The sequence below is a fragment of the Apium graveolens genome, chromosome 3, assembly GCF_009905375.1.
Source record: "Apium graveolens cultivar Ventura chromosome 3, ASM990537v1, whole genome shotgun sequence".
Taxonomy (NCBI): Eukaryota; Viridiplantae; Streptophyta; class Magnoliopsida; order Apiales; family Apiaceae; genus Apium; species Apium graveolens.
In genome coordinates, this window is record NC_133649.1 from 16,229,748 (window position 1) to 16,253,301 (window position 23,554).

Here is a 23,554-nt window from a genome sequence, read left to right on the forward strand (position 1 = left end):
GTGATCTCATATATCTAACCTTGTCTCAACGTTTTTCTGAAAATCTTTGTCATTCATAAGATAATCATTAACTGGATATAAGTTGAAAAGATGAAGTTACAAGATACTCCAATATACTTATATCTTTTCCGAATACTACTTGAACCACCACCGTTCAAGGTATAAACAGTTTCGAAAGTTCATCACATAGATGAGACTACAAGATAAGACTTGAATAGATTCAATCCTTAAAATTTTGTTTAAAAGAAATGAAGTTACGAGATACTTCATTTGAGGGAAACATCATTATAACCGTTTGACCCTGTCAATGCCTCAGCAATCACCCATCTGTAGCCTTTCGATCAAATGCTCCGGGTAGTGTTGCAGAAATATCCAAATTGGATGATGAACTCATTATGGGAGTTTGCCGCGCCAGGAAGACCACTTACGATGATCAGTCGCAGTAGTACAACCCCACCATTTTCTACATGTAGAGGAGAACCTGTCGGATTTACTTGTCAACCGAACACTGGACTCCTAAGGAATGGACCGTCTTAGCAGAACTTCCAGGCCATTTGGGCCAATATAATAAGGCTGGGCCGGTGCCACTCGACCACTTACGCCACTCCTAGTTCAGATGAAATCCATGACTCTGAAACGTAAAGCTCGTCTTCCCTTTCCCTAAGTAGGAACTTGTTGATACGACTCCACCAAGAAGTCGCATCTAGTTGGAAAGAAAAACTCACCGATATTTCCCAGGCGATGCCTGTTAATGGATTAACTTATTCCAAGAATTTTACTTCCCGAGTGTTGGGTAAGTAATCAAAAACTCTTTTATCAAAACAGCAACCTTGTTGCGAATATAAAACACACCACAGAGCCAGATCCCTCAGGTTTTGAGCGAGTATTTAAATCCCCTTCGAAAGGAGGATCTTAAATATAAAAATGAGTTTTGGGATCCGCCCTAACTTTTAAAATCATTTTGAAGACTCGAAAACATTTTTAAGAATGTTTGGAGTAATGCTGATTTAATGAAATAAATCAGTCCCAACATGTTAGAAAGTATCTGAATATTATTATTTAAATAATATTCCCATAAGGATGATCCTTATAAAAATAATCGAGGTAGGAGTTTTAAAACTCATACTTGAAATGAATAATAAATAACCAAAGATATACTTATACGAAAGTATGATCTTTATTTTAATAATTAAAAATAAGTTTGATTATCGGAACATTATTCTTTAATAAAATAAAGAATATTATTTAGTAAATAAGTGGAGTCATAAGTCCTCGAATGAATATTCAAAAATAATATTCATTAAATAAAATAAACGGAGTCATAAGTCCTCGAATGAATATTAAAAATAATATTCATTAAATAGAATAAACAGAGTCATAATCTCTCGAATGAATATTCAAAATAATATTCATTAATAAAAATAAAGTTATCGAATAAACCTTATTTGATTAATAGTTTTGAAAACTATATCTATATATATATAAATATATATAATATACTCGGGAACATCGACTCCCGGTTTTAGAAAATGTTCACCTTTGGGTCCCCTATACTAAGGGTATACACAATTACTGCTTATCTCTAGCATATATATTATGCAACTATAAGCATTGGAATCAACAGATAGATATCAAGATTACGAAACAGACATGCATATATCCCATATCAGCATGCTCCAATATATCGCAAGATTTGCTAATTAACCATCATGCATCTATCACAAGATAATGCATATACATATATACATCACCACAACAGTATAACGGGTAGAAAACTTGCTTGAGTGCTCCGGGGTAGACTTAAGCTTAGAGTGGGTCCGGTAACCTATGAACAACAACATAAGCCGGAATTAAACCACGGTCGCTTAAGAAACTAGACTTTAACCAATTGAATCCTAACGTTTGCTTATGGTCATTTCTACGCTTAACAAATCACATAAGTCGTTCGAGTACCCTCGGCTCCACCATTTTTAATAAATTAACCGTTATAAATTTTAAGGCGACGCTTTCGCGAATACCCTACCAACTACCTAGCCCACTTTACATAATTGTTTCATACTCCAATTAGTCATTTATGGGCCTTAACCAAGGTTTCAAAGTAAGGCGAGGGGTAATGGTTCGTTCACGAAACGCCGTTACTTAAAACAGTCGTTTCTCCTAAACCGTACATCGGATTCAAGCGAACCATATATCAAAATGAAGCTCGTAACATGAACTATCTAAACATGGCAAAGGTTAGAATCTTTCAGTGAGTTCACGGGTCCTAAAGTTAAGAACAGAACAGTTAAGGAAAATCGGGCATTATGACGTTTATGTTTACGCGATTTCCAATTTTTAAACCACTCCAAACAACCACCATTCAACTCACAACCAACAATACAACCAACCCTCATCCAAACCTTACTACATCAGTCCCCAAACCTCAAGATTTTCCAATTTATACAACCCCACACATGAACTACTAGCTATACTTAAGTTTCATTAACTATAAACAAGATTTCAACATCCAAATCACTACAAATCCAATCCAAACTCTAAACACACAAGCATCAGGCTTCTCATTTACTATAACCATCAAAACCATCATAATACTCAAAGTAAAGTTAGGGTTTGGAGGTGTTATACCTTTCTTGGAGTTATTAGAGTAGCTAGGAAGTCTTAGGGAGCCTCCTACAAGCTTGATCTTTCCAAAGGAATTAAGAACACAAAGTTAGGTTTTGAAATTTCTAAAAGTCAGATTGAAAGAACTGTCAAAACAAGGGTCTTACCATGCTTATTTGGATGAGACTTTTGAACAAGAGTTGTAGTCCATCTCAATACCTTTCCAAAGAGCTATAGAACATACTATTTGAGTGAGTATTGAAGGAGATATGGTAGTTTGAAGTTGCTGCTCTGGTTTTGGCCGAGAGCTTTTGTTCTTGGAAAGCAAAAGTCAACTTCTAATTTGTGTTTTGTGATTTGTTTTGCCTTGGCTTGGTTGCTACCTTTTGTTTGTTAATTAAATTCTTACCATGGTAAAAATTGTGTGGCTCACAATCAACCAACCAATCCTTCCCACTTTGTCATGCTCATGTCATCTGCTTATGTCATCTTGTTACACTTGTCTTCCTCTTGTTGGTGTGATGACATCATCGTCCATTAACCTCTTTGATTAACCCCTAATTACTTGGCTAATGACCGCTGATCTGTTATACGGTTCGCTTAACTTTCGTTCTCGTTTATCGTTTGAGGGATCATACCCGGGATTTTATTACTTGGGTTCCCTTAACCTTTCTCAATACATTATATTCCTTTTATGATCCCCTCTTATAATCCTTGAATTTAAATCATTTTTATCCTGTTACCTTATACTCAATTCTTTCGGTATCTGGTGGATTTTCGGGAAAAATCAAAGTGTTCGGATTTGGATTCTGACGATCTTTACATACACTTATATACCATACAGAGTACTAATAAGACCTCAGAATATCCATAAAAGAACTGCTACATTATGTGGCATGAAAAGTTTTCTTATTCAGCATAATCAGCAAAATCACTATTCATAAGGTTTAAAAAAAGTCCAAAATTTTTGGGGTTATTACATCAAGGTTTACTATGTGTGAATCAATTGAACATGATTCTCACTTGTCAAGGTGACAAGTAGGTTGAAAAGCACCTTGAAGCTTTGTTTGCTTAGGATTTACATGTGTTAGCTTTATTTTGAGGTTTATTAAGACTTGTATAAGGGATGAATCCCAATAATTTATGAAGTTCAGAAAGTTTTCGAAATATATTTGAATCTCTATGGCAAGGCAAGTAAACTAAGTGCATGAAATGCAAGCATAAAATCTGATAAATAGAAATGGATCAAATAAATATTACAAAAGTTTGATAAACAAAGTCTCGAAAATAAGATAAAGTAAATAAGCCACGCAGGGCTGGAAAAGCTCTAAGGAGCTGAGGTGCCCTCGACATCCATATCGTCATCCCCTCCACTCTCGCTAGAAGTCTCTGTCGTCGCGGAGGAGGAGGAAGAGCTGTCATCCTCAGCAGGCCTGGAAGACGACTCGGGAGGAGGAAGAAGCGGGTCCTGAGGGATGCGATCTGAGACAACTACTCAGGTACAAAACCTCTGCAGCAAATCCTCGTCATCAGGGCAGACATAGTCCACCGGGTTAATATCAGGACAAGCCTCGTTCACGGTCCCAAGGGTCGTATCCCAACCAGTCCTAAAAAACCCAGGAAAGACTGAGTCATCCCTTACCCTCATGGACTGGGTAAACTCCTCCGAGTCCAGATAGTTATCAATCGCCTTATCTTTCTCGGCCCAAAGCACCACCAGCTCGGCGTTAGACTCTCCGAGCTCTTCCTCCTTGCGCTTGAACTTCTTCTCTAGAGCAGCATACTTCTTCTGCTGCCTCCTGAGGGCATTGTCGGCTTTGTCAGAAGCCCTCTTCCATGATTCGGCTTGCCTCACGGCGCCTTAAAAGTAGGCGTTAGACTGAAACGAAACATTAAGCAAGGATATAGTAAGGCAAGAAATGCTATTAGTAAAAGGAAATAAAAACTTCAAGGAAGGGTCATATCGAGGCTGGAGACTGAGCTCCCATGAGCTTTATCCTCTCCAGGTCAGGGGTGGCAACCACATTAGTAAAATCTTTGGGAGTCACGCCATGGTAAGACCAATCCCAGGCGTGCTTCGTGGATCCAACCACGGTATCCCCTCGGCGGAATCCCCAGAGAGGCTGAAAGGCGCCCGTAGCAACCGGGACAGGGGCAGCAGTAGTAATAGGGGCACTGTGGCCCTCGGTTCCCTCAGCTGGAACCTCCACCATGGGTTTCTTGTGCTTCCGTAGGAATCTAGGCTCCGTAGCCTTTCCTCGAGTAACTAGGCCTGCAAGACGAGCCTTCTTCATTCTAGTATTTTCCTCGACGAGGGGCACATTATCCTCGTTGATCTCCTTAGCAGCTGCAAAACAAGATAAAAAACAAAATAAGTGGTGTCAATAATGCATGAAATGAAATAAAATTGAGAAGGGAATAAAAATACCCTGTTGAGAAACAGAGGATAGCCCCACATGGATGAGGGAGAACTCCTCTAAAAGAGTCCAGCTGGTAGTAGTGCCGTCATCCCGAGTAAGCTCATTATAAATAATAGTTTCAACGGGGGTTAAGTGAATGGATTTGAGGCTACCATCACTAACCTTCCCGAAGGAAGATCTGAAGAGTGTGCCCCAGCTGTCATTCTCCCACCGTAACCCGATAAAACTATTCCTCCAATTTTGGTTATTATCGGGAATGGAGGCACCGTTAAAGATATGCTTACACTTGGGCCTTTGTTTATCATAGACCCAACCATAAATACTGGAAGAGTTGTTATAACACTGAAAAATCTTCATAAAAAGAGCTACGGATAGGGGAAAACCTTCCCTAAGACAGCAAACCACAAAACATAAAATGTTCCTCCAAGCGTGTGGAGGAAGCTTACATGGGTTAATTTGTAAATCAGCTAGAAGATGAGGAATGAAGGACCTAAGCCCAGCATTGAGGGCATCTGTGTAAATAAAAAGAGTGTCGGGTTTCCAGTGGCAAGTACGGTCACCACCAGAAACTGGAACTAATCTAAGGGGAGGAAGAACATTATAACGTGCATTTAATTTATCGTAATCTATGTTGTGCCAAGTGTTATAATGATTAAAAGAGTCGAGATGTGCAGTGGAGGGATATTCGTCCCCCCTAGTGTTAATCATATCAATCAAAGACATGTAGGAAGAGCGGATCTCGATATCCTTACCTCATTTTGAAGCCGAGGCTATCTTGGCCGCCCTCTCGGAATTCTTATCAGCCATTGATAGAACTTGAAAGACCTTGAAAACTTGGGAAGAAGGCCGGAAAATCTCTAGAGAGAGGATTTTTGAAGGTTGGAAAGAGAAGAGTAAAAAGAAGGAAACTTTTGGAGAGAAGAGGTGAGAAATGTGAAAGTGAAGTATGAGACTTCACCACACTTCCCCTCCCCTATTATAACCACTATTATCCTTTAAATGGGCCTGAAAAAAGCCCATTAGGCCCAAATCTAGAATATTCCAAAGAATCTAGAGAAATCCGGAGAGGGAATATATATATATAAATGATATATAAAATGAATATAGAAGAATTAAGGGAACTCTAGAACATTCTGGAATAACCCAGAAAATCTGGATTTTGGGATGTAAAAGGAGGCCCAGCCCAAATCCTATTGGGCCTAGAAATAAAGCAAGCCCAGCTCAGGGCCCAAGCTTAAACTTTTTAAGAGAAAATAAAAAAGAAAGAGGGGTGGAAGAGAAGCCCAGTTAAAAGCAATAGGCCCAATACAAGGTCCAATAAATCCAGCCCAGGTTTAGGGCAAAGGTCAGCCCAATAAGAGGTAAGCCCATAAAATGGCCTAATTAATTGGGGAATAAGAGCCCAAATACAAAACCCAGATAAAGGCCCAGGAAAATAGGAATAAAAGGTTGATATCCTGACCCAATTCGATCAGGACTTGCATTACATTCCCAGTCGAATGAGTTGAGGTCGAAATTCTGTCGACCAGGGCTGAAGAAAAGGGTTATTTCGACCAGGATTTGAACCTATTCGACCAGAAATTGTATAGAAATCCTGATCGAAACTCTTGAGGTCGAAATTGCTTCGATCAGGGCTTAAAAGGATGGCTAATTTGGTCAAGACAAAGAATTCTGACCCAAAATCCTGACCGAAAATTTCCTGCTCGAAAAAAATATATATGAAAATCCTGGCCGAAATTTGACCAGGATTCCTGCTCGAAAGAATCCTCCTCGAAATGCTGTCGACCAAGGCACAATAAAGGGTAATTTGACAAGGATCCTGGTCAAACCAGGTGTAAAAAAAAGGAGAAACTGGTCCAACCAGGTGTAAAAAAAAGAGAAAGAAAAAAGAAGAAAAAGAAGAAAAAAGAGGGAGAAAAATGTTTTCTGAAAAAGAATTTTATATTCTGAATATTTTCAAAAATAAGGAAATTCATTAAAATATTTTCTGAAAATATTATTATTTTTCAGAAAATTAAAGAAAAATCCCAGAATTGAGGGGAAAATCCAGAAAATTAAGGAAAAAATCCCAGAATTAAGGGAAAAATTCCTGGAAATTAAGGATAAATCCCAAAATAAAGGAAAAATCCAGAAAATTAAGGAAAAATCACAGAATTAAGGGAAAAATCAAGAAAATCAAGGAAAAATCCTAGAATTCAGGGAAAATTCCTGGAAATTAAGATAATTCCTAAATAAAAGGGATAAAAGTAAATCGTTGTAAATGTGTAGGTCGCTCCACACTTTACGTAAAAACGATACCTGTTAGGGCGAAAACACGCGCTAATATTCACGCAAGTATACGCGTTCGCAAGTAATATAGAATACTTTCTAGTTCTTTCCCTCAGAGACTCAGACTAAATTATTGTCTAATTAAACTCACTCACCAATGTATGATTACTTCTCAATGTTAAGATAATAACACTTAAAATTGTTGATTAAATATTAACTATAATTAACTACTTAATTAACCACTTAACTAACACTTCAATTTATCAATAATAAAACACTCATGAGATCACAACTTCATTATTACTTCCTTCTATAGCCATTGTTATTACCTTTAGCATGTGACAGTGATGATATTAATCGAATAACACGAAACTGATAAAAGCCAACTTTCATTGTACTAATACCATTCTACCAAGCATCCACAATTAAGATAAAAGTTGAATAGTCATCAATTATGTTGAGTTCCTATATGTCTACAGAAATTGACAACACAACGATTTAAGCACAAGTTATTCTTTTTTGATTACATAGGGCAAATAAAACTGTTAGAGTTACCCACTAATCATGCACAACGTACATGAACCTATGCTAGCATGGCAAGTTCTAAATCTCAAGATCCACCGTCGCTTCACAAGAGATTAACACCCTATCTTATATGTTCGCAACGCACATAAGACGAATACGCACAACCAATACTAGATATCAAGTAATCATCACACACTAAAGTATTAAACAATTAACTAAAGAATTCCATAATAAATCCGTTGCAACCCCATGATCACGATTAGCCCATAATAGAACTTATCGCCATCATGGGTTCATATGAAATCATGACAAACAAACACAAGAAAATAATAACTAAACTAATTATATTAAAACAGAGTACGTCACAAGAGTAAATAAGTCAAAGCAAGAAAACTAGCATCCAACGTTACAACGAAACAAGAATCACAAGAAAATATGCTTCCTCTTCGTTGCGGTGTGCTAAATCGGTCTTCTTCCTTATCTCCTTTGCTTCTTGCGTAAAACACAATCTAAAACATAATCCCCTTAATAAATCTCTGTGAAAACGTCTCAAATCTACCTATATAATAGTCCCATAAAACTCAGATTACATAGAAGTTGGAAGCCAAACAGAAGTAGAAGTCTAAAATAATTTATCTTTTTCCCCGACCCTGCGCGGCCGCTCAGCATAGCTGCGCGGGCGCGCAGGTTGCTGCGCGGCCGCTCAGCATTGCTGCGCGGGCGCGCAGGCCTCTACGAGAAAAAATCCAGGTTTGCTCCATTTCTTCGCCGTAATCTGCCCATTCCTTTCCTCTCGCAATGGTGAACACATGCCAAGGCTTATTCTTGATGATTCCTCCCCCGAAATGCAACTAATACCCTGAAATGAATAAACACTAGAAAAACGCATCAAATACACAAAATCCTTGATTTTAAGACACCAATTTAAGCCATTTTAAGACGTTCTAAGTGGTATAAAATGCCACTTATCACACCCCCAAACTTAAATCGATGCTTGTCCTCAAGCGTCACAGACTCAAAAACAAATAAAAATATGAATAAATGCAATCTATATGAAAATGCAACGATCCCCCTTACTACAATTAACCAACCAAATTGTCACATCTCAACGAATGCAGTTAGACAACTAAAGATCAATAAACTCATGCAAACGGACATACAGCCAGAAACGCGGTGTGTGCAAATGCTTAAGAGACATGCTTCGGAACTAGACCAATTACTATGACTAGACTATCCTCAAGGCAATCCTACGATTATACAAAGAATAAAAATTCCAGGCACAAAGTGATATACAACACTACAAGAACTCTGGAGCTTACTACGGAATCGTGCTTTTTATTTACAACTCAAATGCTTATTTGACCGTGCAATGAGTGAGGTCCACAAAAGACTTATACAATGGTATCCATGTAACGAGCGTTAGGTTAGCGGATCCCAGACTCTAAAAGCCTTAGGTCGCTAGGCACAAAGTCCCCTAAGAACTTAATAACTCGAATACCAAAGAGCCCACTCTTGATCAATTATGCAAATTTTTTTTTTTTTAATAACTTCTGAGCAAGTGCATTTCGCTCCATCTTGCTCAACCCTAGACTACTCGCAACATATGCGAGCCGGCTACTAGCCATTTGACGCCTAGCCACAACTAGCAGCAACTTTCATATTTTTTCTCCAAAATTTTTTCTTTTTTCATGTCTTTATCACTAAGAACCTATAATCGAATTCTAAGCATAATAAGTAGATTGACCTTGAAAACAACCAAATCATAACAACAATCTAGCCCTTACGCATTCTTTAAGACTTAGTGGACTTACAATTGTTTCTAGCATGCATATCAACCTACACAACTTAATATCACTTTAATGCTATCACTACACTCGCATCAATATCACAATTCAGTCGATAACTTATTGCAAAAAGGATCATGGTAAATGCATGAGCTACATGACATTCATAAAAAAAACTAAATGGCATAAATTATGCAACTATATGAACTAAACTATCATGAATATGCAACTAAATGACACACACACAATATTCCTTAACTACCACCCCCAAACTAAAAATCTTCACTGTCCTCAGTGAAAGTAGTAGAAAGGAACACATGGTATACCTACTCGGAGTCATCATCATCATCACCCTCAGTGGGTGGAGTATCAGGCGGTGGGTATGCAGAGTCCTCACCAAAAACTGGCCACTGGATATCAGCTCCAAGGCCTCGAAAAGCAGTCCCTAACGCAAGGGTGAGCTCCTGAGCAAACCTGCTCTGCGTCTCATACATGGCATCCATCCGCCGTGAAAGCCTCCTATACTGGGCATCACCCATCCCAGCACCCTCCTGAGCTCTCGAAGAACCAGCCTCACCACGCCCTGGCCTAGCCATAGTAGCACCTCGTGCTGGACGCCCTCCTGGAAGACGATAACCCAGCCCATGCTCCTCAGGCTCACCACCGGTCCACTCCTGCATCCCATTCAGAGTGCCAGAATCAATCGGAGCTGCTAGCAACTGCAACTGCTCATGAGCCGGCCAGTTCACTCCCACTGCTCGGCATAGCTTCGTAACCGTGGATGCATAAGGGATGTTCATATGCTTTGCTCCCCTCAAAAACTTTAGAATTCCTTGGTAGATAAACTCACCAAGGTCCACATAGTACTCATCATGCAGAATTCCCCACAACAACTTTGCTCTCTCAACTGTGACCTCGTGTGCATGTGAAGAAGGCAAAATATTAGCACATATAAATGCATTCCATGCACGGGCATACCTGTTCATGGCGATCGCGGGAAAGTGACGATACTCATTATTGCCTGGACTGCGGGTCCAAACTGTGCCCGGTCGACAGAGAGTCGCACAAATCAAATCCAAGTCAAAATCCTCAGCAGTCTTTTCATTCCAGTTCTCCTCCTCGGGCTTCCTCTCTCGCTGTCCAATCACACGGCGAATCGCCGCAGGATGATAATCAATCGTCAGTCCACGGACTACAGAAAACCCATTCTTTTCAGCCTTCGCGTTCGCGTAGAACTCGCGAACAACGCTCATCGGTACTGCTTCGGGTGACTCACAAAAAGCTATCCACCCCTTCTCTGCAATCATGGGCAACAACTCACCATCCCTCCCTGATGGTAAAAACCCCCTCTCCTTCAGAATCGGCTTCCCCAACAGCCTAGTGTACTCCTCCTCCGCAGCTCTGTCAGTTAACCGAGGCCTTGCAGCAGTACCCCTCGATGAATCAGCAGTAGGAACTGTGCTGCTGCTGTCAATAGTGCGTGCTCTCTTGGGTGCCATTGATTCGTGAATAAAAGTGTGTAAGAACTGATTTTTGATGTTTGTGAGAGGGTTTAAGTGTAGGAAGTTTTGTGGGAGATATGTAGGATAGGTGTATGTATATATAGGGTGTGGATTAGATTAGGGTTTGGGAATTAAGGGATAAAATGATGGGGTAGTGGGAACAATTCGTGGGTTAATGGACTAAAACTGTTTTTTTGTTTTTGTTTGTTTTTTTTTTTCTGAACTGTAAAAAATTTTCTGGAACTCGACCCCTGCGCGGCCGCTCAGCATAGCTGCGCGGGCGCGCAGAGGGTCTCTGGAAAAAAAAAATTTCAGCCCCTATTTTCTGATTTTTTTGTGTTTTTGGATAGGTTATTAACTTCTAAGGGTTCCTGTAACAACAATTCATGGGTTGCCTCCCACGCAGCGCTTCTTTTTCGTCATTAGCTTGACGTTCCGTACCTTTCTCAAGTAGTCAACAAAATGGCACTAACCACCTCTCGGTTTGCCATGTCCCCATAGTAGTGCTTCAACCGCTGACCGTTAACCTTGAATGCTTGGTCCGAATCATTCTCAAAAATTTCCACCGCTCCATGTGGAAACACAGTTTTGACAATAAAAGGTCCAGACCACCTTGATTTCAACTTCCCAGGAAAAAGTCGGAGCCGGGAGTTGAATAAAAGAACTTGTTGCCCTGGCACAAATAACTTAGGATGTAGCTTCCTATCGTGCCACCTCTTCACCTTTTCCTTATACATTTTGTTATTCTCGTACGCTTGAAGTCGAAATTCATCAAGTTCATTAAGCTGAAGCATTCTTTTCTTACCAGCTGCATCTAAATCCAGGTTCAATTTCTTCAATGCCCAGTAGGCCTTATGCTCAAGCTCCACCGGTAGATGACATCCCTTACCGTACACCAACTGAAACGGTGACATCCCAAGTGGAGTTTTGTATGCTGTTCTGTAAGCCCAAACAGCTTCATCGAGATTTAAAGACCAATCCTTCCTTGACGGACAAACAACCTTCTCTAGAATACGCTTTATCTCTCTGTTAGACACTTCCGCTTGACCATTTGTTTGCGGATGATAGGCAGTAGCTACTCGATGATTCACATTATAACGCTGCATCATAGAAGTGAACTTACGGTTGCAAAAATGCGATCCTTCATCACTTATGATTACCCGAGGTGTTCCAAACCTTGTGAAAATTTGCTTATGAAGAAAATTTAGCACTGCCTTTGCATCATTTGTCGATAAAGCTTTAACTTCGACCCATTTTGAGACATAATCGACTGCCAGCAAGATGTACTGATTATTGCAAGACGCGATAAAAGGCCCCATGAAATCGATTCCCCACACATCAAAGACCTCGACTTCAAGCATCACATTTAATGGCATCTCATCCTTTCTTGACAAATTTCCCACTCTTTGGCAACGATCACACCTTAAAACAAACTGATGAGCATCCTTGAATAAAGTAGGCCAGAAAAAACCTGCTTCCAGAATACGAGCTGCCGTCTTCTCACCTCCATAGTGTCCACCATAAACCGTGGAATGGCAGTCTCGTAATATCCCCTCTGTCTCACAGAACGGGATACATCTCCTGATGATCTGGTCAGCTCCCTGTCTAAACAAATATGGTTCATCCCACATATACCACTTCACCTCATGCAGAAACTTCTTCTTTTGAGCGGATGTCAAATTAAGAGGCATTATATTGCTGACGAGATAGTTTACAATATCTGCAAACCATGGTTCTTCCTCCTGAATTGCAAACAACTGCTCATCCGGAAAAGATTCATTGATTAACGTCCTATCTTGTGAAGTAGAATCGGGATTCTCCAACCTAGAGAGATGGTCAGCTACTTGATTCTCAGTACCTTTTCTATCTTTGATCTCTAACTCAAATTCCTGAAGTAAAAGCACCCAACGAATGAGTCTCGGCTTCGAATCCTTCTTAGAAACCAGATAGCGAATAGCTGCATGATCAGTGAATACTGTTACTTTCGTACCAAGCAGATAAGATCGAAATTTCTCAAAGCCAAAGACTATAGCCAAAAGCTCCTTCTCAGTAGTGGTGTAGTTCAATTGGGCACCATTTAAAGTCTTACTCGCATATTAGACCACATGGAAGAGATTTTTCTTGCGTTGTCCCAGAACTGCACCAACCGCATAATCACTCGCATCACACATCATCTCAAACGGTTCTGTCCAATCTGGTGCTGTAATAACTGGTGCAGTGATTAAACTCTTCTTGAGAGTCTCGAATGCTGCCAAACATTCATCATCAAATTTGAAAGGCACATCTTTCTCAAGCAAATTGCACAACAGCTTAGATATCTTTGAAAAGTCCTTGATGAATCGCCGATAAAAACCCGCATGACCAAGAAAACTGCGGATTCCTTTCACAGAATTAGGTGGGGGAAGATTTTCAATGACTCCCACCTTGGCCTTGTCCACCTCCAGACCCTTGCTAGAGACCTTATGCCCAAGGATAATGCCTTCACGCACCATAAAATGATATTTCTCCCAATTAAGCACCAAATTAGTTTCCACGCATCTTTTGAGTACGACACGCAGATTATTCAAACATTCATCATATGAGTGTCCAAAGACGGAGAAGTCATCCATGAACACTTCGACGTTATTTCCAATCATGTCAGAGAATATAGCCATCATACATCTCTGAAAGGTGGCCGGTGCGCCACATAACCCAAACGAAACTCTGCGAAAAGCAAATGTGCCAAATGGACAAGTGAAGGTAGTCTTTTCCTGATCCTCTGGTGCAATACAAATCTGATTATACCCGGAATAACCATCCAGAAGACAAAAATACTCATGTCCCGCCAATCTGTCAAGCATCTGATCAATAAATGGAAGAGGGAAGTGATCCTTCCTTGTGGCTTTGTTCAATTTTCTATAATCCATGCATACTCTCCATCCTGTAACTGTTCGAGTAGGGATGAGCTCATTCTTTTCATTTGCGACCACAGTGATACCTCCCTTCTTAGGTACACATTGTACGGGGCTCACCCACGAGCTGTCAGAAATAGGATAAATGATGCCTGCATCTAGCCATTTCAGAATTTCTTTCTTCACCACCTCCTTCATGATGGGATTCAGTCTTCGCTGCTGTTCCACAGTTGGCTTACTACCTTCCTCTAGCAGAATTTTATGCATACAATATGAAGGACTTATCCCCTTGATGTCTGCTATGGTCCATCCTATAGCCGATTTGAATTCTCTCAAAATCCTTAAGAGCTTGTCTTCCTCACTACCTGAAAGATCAGATGAAATAATAACAGGTAACGTAGATGAATCACCTAAAAAAGCATACCTCAAGTGTTCAGGTAATGGTTTGAGCTCCAAGGTAGGTGCTTCCTCTATTGATGGTTTGAGCTTCCCTTCAGCATTCTTAAGGTCAGAAGTACCAAGAGATTCAAATGGTATGTCCAGCTTTCGCTTCCATGGAGAAGCGTTCAGATATTGTAATTGCTCGTTGCTATCTTCATCATCGCTGTCAAAATCCCCCACTAAGGCCTTTTCCAATGCATCAGACATTAGCATGTGATCGAGTTCCGAAGTAACCGCAGTATCAATCACATCCACTTTTAAGCACTCCTCATCTTCTGTAGGGAATTTCATTGCCTTGAATACATTGAAGGTCATATCCTGATCTTGGACCCGCATAGTAAGTTCACCTTTTTGCACATCTATCAAGGTACGGCCAGTAGCCAAGAAAGGCCTTCCCAAGATTATGGGAATCTTCTTATCTTCCTCAAAATCCAGAATAACAAAATCTGCTGGAAAGAAGAGCTTATCCACCTTGACGAGCACATCCTCAACTATGCCCCTTGGGTAAGTAATGGAACGGTCAGCCAATTGTAGCGACATGTATGTGGGTTTTGGATCAGGTAGATCCAGCTTTTTAAAGATCGACAACGGCATCAGATTAATGCTTGCTCCCAAATCACAAAGGCACTTGTCAAAAGTTAGATTGCCAATGGTGCAAGGAATGGTGAAGCTTCCTGGATCTTTCAGTTTTGGTGGTAACTTTTGCTGCAGAACAGCGCTGCATTCTTCCGTGAGAGCAACGGTTTCAAGGTCATCCAGTTTCACCTTCCTTGCAAGAATAGTCTTCATAAACTTCGCATAACTAGGCATTTGTTCCAGAGCCTCAGCGAAAGGTATATTGATGTGAAGTTTCTTGAACACCTCCGGAAACTTCCCGAACTGTCTATCCAGCTTTTGTTGCTGCAATCTCTTAGGAAAAGGTGGTGGAGGATAGAGCTGTTTCTCCCCTGTATTAGCCTCAGGCAGAGTGTGTTCAACAGTAGTCTTCCTTGGTTCCGCCGCTTTCTCCTTTTGCTTAGATTCTTCATCTCTAACTTCAGCTTCGACTTCCTTTGCCTTTTTAGCATCAGCCACTTTTCCAGACCTTAAGGTAATAGCCTTGACTTGCTCTTTAGCTTCCTTCCTGCCTGGTACTTCCGTGTCACTGGGAAGAGTGCCAGGTTGACGATTGAGCACTGCATTGGCTAATTGACCGATTTGATTTTCCAAGGTCTTGATAGAAACCGCCTGACTCTTGCACAACAGCTTAAGTTCCTCAAAATCAGCACTAGTGGGTGCAGCTGTACTTCCCTGTTGAGGATATGATTGCCTTGTAGCATACTGCTGTGGTTGCTGGAATCCAGGTGGGTTAAACTGTTTACTCACTCCTTGCTGATATGGTGGCTGAATAGCATTCTGATTATTCCCCCAGCTGAAATTTGGATGATTTCTGTTATTAGGATGATAGGTCGCTGGCACAGGCTGCTGTTGTCGCTGATAATTATTCACATACTGAACAGATTCGTTGACAAGAGAACACTGATCCGTAGCATGAGAACCTGCACAAAGCTCACAAACCATAGCTATTTGATTAACTCCATACATAGCCAGAGAATCAACCTTCATTGATAGCGCTTGGAGCTGGGCTGCAATAGCGGTGGCTGCATCAACTTCCAGAATACCTGCTACCTTGCCTGACGTCATCCTCTGAGTTGGGTTTTGATGCTCATTTGCAGCCATCGTCTCTATAAGATTATACGCCTCAGTACAGCTTTTAGCCCATAAGGCTCCTCCAGCTGCTGCATCGAGCATGGGCCGAGATTGGGCCCCTAAACCATTATAGAAACCAGTGATCACCATCCAATCCGGCATTCCATGATGTGGACATTTTCTCAACATTTCCTTGTAGCGTTCCCAAGCCTCGCACATAGATTCTGTAGGTTGCTGCGCAAACTGAGTAAGAGCACTCCTCATAGCAGCAGTCTTTGCCATTGGATAAAACTTCACCGGAAACTTTTGCGCAAGATCTTGCCACGTAGTGATGGACCCAGCTGGTTCAGAATGTAACCAGTCTTTAGCCTTATCCCTCAGTGAGAATGGAAAAAGCCTCAACTTGATAGCCTCATCAGTCACGCCATTATACTTAAAAGTGCTGCAGATCTCGACAAAATTCCTTATGTGCATGTTGGGGTCTTCAGTTGCCGCTCCTCCAAAAGAAACAAAATTCTGCACCATCTGAATAGTGCCCGGCTTGATTTTAAAGGTGTTAGCTTGAATAGCCGGATGAAGGATGCTTGACTGAATGTCATCAATTTTAGGCCGAGAAAAATCCATAAGAGCTGGATCAGCTTAAACAATACGATCTCCCATGTTTACTGGTTCTTTCTGCTCAGTTCCTGAATCCGAATCCTCAAAATCTAACTTCTCCGGAATATCAAGAACTTCATCTGTCTCCTCAGCTGTATCTAAAGTCCTCTTGCGAGCACGAGAACGAGTTTGCATAAACGCTTGCTAAAGTACCTGAAACACAACCGAAAAGAGTAAGTAACTACTACGTCCTAATCACTGAGTCCTAATGACCAATGATGGTAAGTACATAAACTAAACAAATACGCCGAGTCCCCGGCAGCGGCGCCTCTTGTTAGGGCGAAAACACGCGCTAATATTCACGCAAGTATACGCGTTCGCAAGTAATATAGAATACTTTCTAGTTCGTTCCCTCAGAGACTCAGACTAAATTATTGTCTAATTAAACTCACTCACCAATGTATGATTACTTCTCAATATTAAGATAATAACACTTAAAATTGTTGATTAAATATTAACTATAATTAACTACTTAATTAACCACTTAACTAACACTTCAATTTATCAATAACAAAACACTCATGAGATCATAACTTCATTATTACTTCCTTCTATAGCCATTGTTATTACCTTTAGCATGTGACAGTGATGATATTAATCGAATAACACGAAACTGATAAAAGCCAACTTTCATTGTACTAATACCATTCTACCAAGCATCCACAATTAAGATAGAAGTTGAATAGTCATCAATTATGTTGAGTTCCTATATGTCTATAGAAATTGACAACACAACGATTTAAGCACAAGTTATTCTTTTTTGATTACATAGGGCAAATAAAACTGTTAGAGTTACCCACTAATCATGCACAACGTACATGAACCTATGCTAGCATGGCAAGTTCTAAATCTCAAGATCCACCGTCGCTTCACAAGAGATTAACACCTTATCTTATATGTTCGCAACGTACATAAGACGAATACGCACAACCAATACTAGATATCAAGCAATCATCACACACTAAAGTATTAAACAATTAACTAAAGAATTCCATAATAAATCCGTTGCAACCCCATGATCACAATTAGCCCATAATAGAACTTATCGCCATCATGGGTTCATATGAAATCATGACAAACAAACACAAGAAAATAATAACTAAACTAATTATATTAAAACAGAGTACGTCACAAGAGTAAATAAGTCAAAGCAAGAAAACTAGCATCCAACGTTACAACGAAACAAGAATCACAAGAAAATATGCTTCCTCTTCGTCGCGGTGTGCTAAATCGGTCTTCTTCCTTATCTCCTTTGCTTCTTGCGTAAAACACAATCTAAAACATAATCCCCTTAATAAATCTCTGTGAAAACGTCTCAAATCTACCTATATAATAGTCCCATAAAACTCAGATTACATAGAAGTTGGAAGCCAAACAGAAGTAGAAGTCTAAAATAATTTATCTTTTTCCCCGACCCTGCACGGCCGCTCAGCATAGCTGCGCGGGCGCGCAGGTTGCTGCGCGGCCACTCAGCATTGCTGCGCGGGCGCGCAGGCCTCTACTGGAAAAAATCCAGGTTTGCTCCGTTTCTTCGCCGTAATCTGCCCATTCCTTTCCTCTCGCAATGGTGAACACATGCCAAGGCTTATTCTTGATGATTCCTCCCCCGAAATGCAACTAATACCCTGAAATGCATAAACACTAGAAAAACGCATCAAATACATAAAATACTTGATTTCAAGACACCAATTTAAGCCATTTTAAGACGTTCTAAGTGGTATAAAATGCCACTTATCAATACCCTGTAAGGGAACAAATGAACGTAACTTCTACGAAACCTAGTCACTGTTTCCCAAAAGTTGCGGGGCAAATGATAGGGACGAAAATAAATCATGATTACATAGTTAATATTGCATTAATTACACATGATTTGGGCTACAAGGCCCAATTAGAAGATGTATGACATTCAGACCAAAAAGGTTAACACATTGATCATGCCTGATGGACCAGATCAGGCCTGATGGAACAAAGAAGGCCCAAAACCCTGAATATTAATTAATTTTGTAATTAATTAATAAGGGAGAAAAACAACTATTAAGATAAGTACCAGTGGGGATATAAATCTTTGTAGATTGGCCTCCAAGGAAAATCATGGGATAAGGAATCAGCTTCCTACTTCCTAGGACTCCAAAGTCCATTCTAATTCAGAGACTTGACCACCAAGTCTCCTATACCAAGTCCAATTCGAGGACTCCCAACATCTATATAAGGGGTCTCACCCCACAAATCAGAACTACGTTTTTTGACTTGATCCTTGGCAATCAGCAAGGTACGTAGGCATCTTGTTAAGGCAGATTGAGTCACGAAACACAAGAGCAGTCAAATCGAGCCTCGAAACTCACGTTCCTTAGTATTAAATACAACTATTATATACCTTAGTTTTTAATCCATAACAAGAAGATAGAAAAATACGCTAAAGATCATAATTGTGTAAAAAGATTGAGAAGTGATAATGGAATATAATTCATGAATGCAACATTAAGTGAATTCTGCAAAAACAAAGGCATTGTTCAAGAATTCTCAGCAGCTAGAACACCTCAACAAAATGGAATATTTGAAAGGAAGAACAGAACATTAGTTGAAGCTGCTAGAACAATGCTGACAGATGCCAAATTACCAACAAGTTTATGGGAAGAGGCTGTTAACACTCCATGCTACACTCAAAACAGATATTTCATTAACAAAGCTCATGGCAAGTCAACTTACTTAATCATGTCTAAAAGAGAGCCTACTATAAAGCATCTTCATGTGTTTAGAAGTAAGTGCTACATTTTGAAAGACAACTCTGAATATGTGGGAAAATTGGACTCAAAAGTTTTTGAAGCAATTTTTCTGGGATTTTCATTAGAGAGGACTGCCTACAAGGTCTATGTAATAGATCAAAAGAAGATTATGGAAAGCACATATGTGACTTTTGATGATGACAAGTGTTCAGGCTTGAAATGCCTTGATGAAAATGAAGCTGAAGCCCTTTTATTTGAAAACCTCAACATTGATAGTGATTCTGATGGAGAAGAAGAAGTTGATACACAACAGATGATAAATGAAGAGACTACTGAACAGGAAAATCATGAGAATGGAAGCTCATCTCAAACACCTGAATTTGATAGCACAAACTCAGGGGGGAGAAAGAGAAGAAGGATCTAGCAGTCATACCAATAATGAAGAAAATGTTGAAGGCACAAGTCAACAAACTCATACAAGGAAGTGGGATAGGAGTCACACTAGAGAAGTAATTATTGGTGATCCTACTGCTGGTGTGAGGACTAGAAGTGCAACTGTTAATGAGTGCCTACATGCATGCTTTCTATCTCAAATAGAACCCAAGAAAACTGAAGAAGCTCTAATGGATCCTGATTGGATATCTGCAATGCAAGAGGAGCTTAATCAGTTTGACAGGAACACAGTTTGGTAGTTAGTTCATGCAACAAGGAATAGAAGAATTTGTTAGTCCTTTAACAATATAGCAAGAATTACAGAAGGGGGGTTGAATGGAATTTTTGAACCTTTTTCTCGAAATAAAAATGTTCAACTCGAATATAGATATAATGTTTTGATTAGCACAATGCAGAATAGAAACTTAATTGAATCAAAACATAAGTAATTAAAAACAAGAGTCTTTAAAAACTTTCTGATGGATTTAAACAATTCCACCAGAGATATATATTATATATCGAGAGGACTCTGTGTGCAAGAATTCTCACAGCTGCTTACAAATTGAATTGCTGAGAATACAGGGAAATGCTAAAGATTCCGCTTGCAAAGATTTCTCTATTTGTGTTTCTCAACTTTTTTCTATTTGCTACGTTCTTGGTTTATATAATACCAAAATTAAAAAGTTAAAAAGACTGAATAAATATAAAAACTATCAGTCTTAAGCTTTGCTGCTTTTCGTCCTCTATTACCCAGTTAATGGGCTTCCACAGTAGATTTCTATACATCTCGACGATTATGCTCAGCTTTCACTGTTCAACTGTTGTTTGAATTCTTTATATGATCATCCGTTGGATTTTATGAACATCTGTTGGATATATAATCATCCGTCGACTTTCTGAACATCCGTTGATGGCTTCATTGATCATCCATTGACTGCTATGCTAAACATCCGTTGATGGCTTTGTTAATCATCCGTCGTAGCTATTTTGGAACTTGACTTCATTTCACTTATGCAAAATTACAAGACATCATTTATATACAATTAATCAACCTATTATGCATATCTAGTTAAAGTCAACATGACTTAGGCTACTACAGAATCTATACAAAGATGTATACAAAACTGTGCTACAGACATATTATTACATAAGCTACTCACTCGATGGATAATAAGTTAACATCCGTCGGGACTATAATGAGTTATCTGTCGGGACTATAATTCTTATCCGTCGAGTGCTACATTATTTCACTAAGTAAAATCCACTTAGATGTTTTGTTTATGAAATCATCAAGTACACAACATATGCACAAAAATCTCCCCCAATTTATGTCTACTAGAATTATAGCCATAAATTAAGAGATACTTGATGATAACAAAACATCCTAAACACACAGCTTTAAAGATAAGTAGATAATACTGAAAGTGCTTCAATTAATCAAAATGTACAAGGTTTGGCTCACAGTAATTTTCAAGATGATCCTCTAGCCTGAGCAGATTTTTCTAGTTTCTTGAAGGCCTGGATCTTCTTCCAAGCTTTCTGTTATTTTCATCAATCTGATTTTGGAGCTGCCTGTGGAATTCCAGTTCATCAGATTCTGAGAGATCTAGCTTTTCTTGCATTTCCAAGAGAGTCTCATTGCTAGAGATACTCAATTGGTCTTCTAATCTGAAGAATCTTCTCACACCTTTGTCATCTATGAACTCCATCAGCCAGTAGGGCCTTAGGTGCACTCTTCTCCCTGTGTATGGGATGATTAGAGTCTTTGGGAGTGCATCTTTAGCTCTAATACTCCTTAGTTCTTCAATCTTCTTCAATACTAGTCTTCTTGCAGTTACATTGAACCCAAAGTTCTTCTTGAAGGATGAATAAACTTTAATCAGAACAACTTGGCTCTCTTGAAGAATCCTGTGAAGAGGCCACACAATCTCCTTTCCTCCTTTGTACATGAACACTAACCTTTCAGGTAGGTTCCTGTATGCATCAATTCCCCTTACTTCATCCAGTTCATCCAGATAGAGGTTTAGATCTGAAAATTCTTTGATGTCACACAAGTACAAGTAGTCTCCCTTATTGACTTTGGGTTGATCTTTAACTACTGACTTGGATTTAAGAGGTGACAGCTTCACTTTCTTGACTGCCCTTGACTTTGTCCTTTTTGGCTTGCTCAGGATTGGTAAGCTGAAGTCAGGAATTGGTATGTTATCCCACTCTATTGGCTCATCCTTTGGCACAATAGGTTCACCATGAATATTCCTGTAGGGATCCACCACCCTTATGTCTTCAAATACCACAGAGGGCTTTGATGCTTGAGTTGTAGCTGGTGTGGGTTTCTTAGGAAATTGATCTTCCAATTCCTTGTCAACAATATCCAGTTTCCTTTTTGTTCTTCTAGCCAATTCTTTCTTCCTTGGGGATTTCTTCTGTTCTACAATTTTCTTCTTTGATTCAGCAGCTCCAGATGGTTGAGAGGGAATTTGTTGAGATGAATTCACAGCCTGTAGCTTGGCCAAGATAGCAATCTGCTCTTTCTTTTGTTTAGTCTTCTTTGCATCTAGAGCAGCTTGCTTCTTTTCCTGCTTCAATCTGACTTTTTCTTCTCTCTTTGCTTGAGCAAATTGTGGATGTCCAGCTACCACACAAATTTCCTTTCCATATCTGAATATCTTAGCAATTCTTCTTTTTGAGGCTGAATCAGCTGGATCTTTATAGAAGACAATTGACCTTGACGGAAGCTTCTTCTCATCAGGCTTGGGTGTCTCATACACAGTGTCCAAGGGGTTCTTCAAAGATGATTTTGGATAATTTGCCCTTAGTTTAAGAATTGTTTCATCCTTTGGAGACTTGATGCAGGAAGATTGTCCTCTTTCTAGATAATTCATGCTCATCTCATTCACACTTATTTGCTTGACTTGAGAGTGATGGATGGCTGACTTGACTGGCTCTTTGACAAGTTCAAACTTTTTCTGTATCTCCTCATCAATCTTATTCCAGTTGATCAAACTCAACTTTCCTTTTTCAACAACTTTCAAGTTTGTTGCTGCTGCTTGAATTAGATCTATACCATCTGCAACTGGTGGCTTGGAGACAGTAATTGAAGGTACAATTACTTTGTTGATTTGTACTTGAAATTTCTCCCCCTCACTTGGTCCTTTCTCCCCCTTACTTGATTCTCTCTCCCCCTTTTTGTTATCATCAAGTTGAGGAGTAAGGCCTTGTGCTTTAGCCAGTTGCATGAGAAGATTTGTCTGAGTCTGTTGATTTTGAAGAAGGATAGCCACTGAATTCTCAATAACTTGAACTCTGTCTTCCAGCTTGGCCAGCTTCTTTTCAGAATCTGATTCTCTCCTCAATCTTAGTAATAGATCTTGCATGGTACCATATGGCATGACTGAATCCAGCTTCTCAGAATTATAGGTCTTCAAGTCAGCTATATCCTTTTTGAGTTCATCCACACTCAGATTCTGTCTTAACTGCTGGATCTTTATGAGATGTAGAGAGTCTAGGTGAGCTTGAAGAATAGCCTTGGTACCAGCATCTGAAGTTTCCTGAAGGGCCTTTTTAATAGTCATAACTTGCTTAATCAAGGATACACCAAATTGTCCTGGTGTAGATTCCTTT

At 39.7% G+C, this 23,554-nt stretch overlaps 1 non-coding gene across 1 annotated transcript; it reads left to right on the plus strand.

The window, feature by feature from the left end:
• Positions 1-16,281: 16,281 nt before the first annotated feature.
• LOC141715625 (small nucleolar RNA R71) lies at positions 16,282-16,388 on the plus strand. The gene has a single exon (XR_012572381.1). It is a non-coding gene; the product is annotated as a small nucleolar RNA R71 (small nucleolar RNA).
• Positions 16,389-23,554: the final 7,166 nt, after the last annotated feature.